General features: G+C 45.6%; 1 long non-coding RNA gene across 1 annotated transcript; it reads right to left on the minus strand.

Moving 5' to 3' along the window:
• Positions 1-729: 729 nt before the first annotated feature.
• Positions 730-1,090, minus strand: LOC141047866 (uncharacterized). The gene is made up of 3 exons (XR_012219916.1): positions 1,001-1,090; positions 867-921; positions 730-794 (listed from the first exon to the last, which is right to left on the minus strand). It is a non-coding gene; the product is annotated as an uncharacterized lncRNA (long non-coding RNA).
• Positions 1,091-2,544: the final 1,454 nt, after the last annotated feature.

A 2,544-nucleotide genomic window follows, 5' to 3' on the forward strand; every position in this document is an offset into this window, starting at 1 on the left:
GTTATAGAAAATTATAATTATCCTCCATCCCATAGTCCCGTGCCCATATACCATCATACATATCCTCCATCCCATAGTCCCGTGCCCATATACCCATCATACATATTCTCCATCCCATAGTCCCATGCCCATATACCATCATACATATCCTCCATCCCATAGTCCCGTGCCCATATACCATCATACATATCCTCCATCCCATAGTCCCGTGCCCATATACCCATCATACATATCCTCCATCCCATAGTCCCGTGCCCATATACCATCATACATATCCGCCATCCCATAGTCCTGTGCCCATATACCCAAACATACAAACAAACATACACACACACACACACATACATACACACTTTGAGCTTTAGATATTGATACACAAGCCATGAAAAAAATTTTTGTTTTAAATGAAAATAAATGCAAAAAAAGCAAAAAACACCGAAAAAAACAACCATGAAAATAAAAAAAAAAATACTTTAAAAAATGATTACCAAAAAAAAAAGAAAATAAACCAGCCTAGAAATTAAGTTTAAAAAAAATCTGTAACCAAAAAAGCAGCAAAAAAAAACAAGGAAAATTACCAAAAAATACTAATAAAAATTTACCAAAAACATAAAAAAAATAAACACCTGAAAGAATTTTCAATACAGTTCCAAAAAAAAAGAAAATAAACCAGCATAGAAATTAAGTAAAAAAAAAAACAGTCCGTCTGTACTTACATCCCGTCTTCCCGCCCGCACTTGGCCTTGCTGCTCCTGCCGTTCCTCCGGTGGTGGTGGCGTGGTGGAGGATGAGGTCTGAAAATTAAACAAAAAAAATTAACCACATGTGTATATTTTTACCAATCCATACGGAAGCATGGTACTCACTTCTTCTGCCTCTTGCCCTGTCCCGGGGACATATTCGTCACCAGATGAAGACATGCTGCAATAAAAAAAAAAGAGACATAAGTACATAGAAATGTATTGAAATTTCAGCCAGACATTAGGTTTTTCATACTTACATTGGTGCAGCTTGTGCTTTTAGCTGTGTGTCCACTCGTTGAGCAGTCTGTTAAGTATTGTGGAATCCCAGTGCCCACACCATTTTATCACACACGCACGCATGCGTTCCCATAGGCTCCAATGTGGTGTTTTTGCGCATTCCGTGCGCAAGCGTGCGCATGCGTTTTTTTGACGAGACAGGGCGGAACCAAAAATGCAACATGTTGCGTCTGGCGCGAAAGACAAAAAACGCATGTGTACGAAAACGCAAGTGTGCGCAAGACCATGCGCACGTCATGTTAAACATAGGTGCGCACGGGTGCGCACGATGCGCTGCGCACAAAAGCGCTAATGTGAAACCAGCCTTACCTCCCTAAGTGAAGTATTACTTGCTATTGCACGTTCAGTAAACCCTTGTTAACCTCTTCACTGTCTCCGGCTACTCCCTGCATCCAACGGATCTTCCCCTGTTACATTTTGGTGTAGTTGAGACCAAAGAGGCCATTATGGCTTTGGACGGAGAGTCTAGAGACTCTATGATGCTGCGTATCCCCTCCCCGAGACCATGACATGTTTGCTAAAGTACTTCAGATCTTTGAAGCGAACCATGTGGACCCCACTGACGTAGGGGAACTGAGGACTTGCCTGTTTAGCCGTATGCAAAGAGAGGGGGAGACGGTTACGCAGTATATGAATGCCCTACAAGAATTACACACCGCCATTGTCAGAAAAGACGGGGTGGGGATAGGGTCGACAGATGTCGTGCCGCGTGACTTGTTGTTTACTGGCCCGCGGAACGCCCTGACCAAACAGACCCTGAGAGAGCAGGTGTGGGTAGACTCTTGTATTACTTTTGCTGACATAGGGAGAGATGCCTGCTCAAGTGAACAGGAGCAGGGGGTGACAGTCCCAGTAGGGAAGGTCCAGAATGGTGAAGCAGCAGTGCAGTCGGTAGTTGAACCCCAATGGGTTGAAGAGATGCAAAGAGAACTGTTGAATATTCAAGTGGAACTGGCCCAAATGAAAGAGAAAGTTGAAACCGGCAAGTGCACCTCCAGAAGTCAAGGTGAAGCAATGTCTGTAACGAGGGCCGAATGGTCAGTGGACCGAGGTCTTTCGTGTTTTAAAACTGCGGAGAGATAGGACATATGGCTAGGAAATGTCCCCGACGGCCTTGGCCCCGTCCACGCTGCCTATTAAACTAGAGGGCTCCGAGCCTGGGGGACGTCGCCCAGAGCCAGAATGGAAAGGAAGTTGTAGTGAAAGTTCCATGAATCTGGTATCTACATGCCCGCTGGTATGGGCCAAGTTCGATGGTCGGGCTGTGCATTGCCTGGTGAATACCATGTCTCAAGTGACCATGATGCCGGAAGCGTATTTCTGTCGGAACTTCTCAGAAACCCTCAGACCCGAATGGGGCCCAGTAGTAAAGCTGATGGTGGCAAACCACCTGCCCTTCCCGTTCACAGGGGTGGTATGGATGCAGGTCTCCCGGTGTGGGAAGGATCTTGGATGGAGGGGTATTGTGCTGACCCAGGGAGTGCCTTGTCACAGTCACATTGTT

The sequence above is a fragment of the Dendrobates tinctorius genome, unplaced genomic scaffold (assembly GCF_039654945.1).
Source record: "Dendrobates tinctorius isolate UK_male_01 unplaced genomic scaffold, ASM3965494v1 ptg000129l, whole genome shotgun sequence".
In the NCBI taxonomy this organism is placed as follows: domain Eukaryota; kingdom Metazoa; phylum Chordata; class Amphibia; order Anura; family Dendrobatidae; genus Dendrobates; species Dendrobates tinctorius.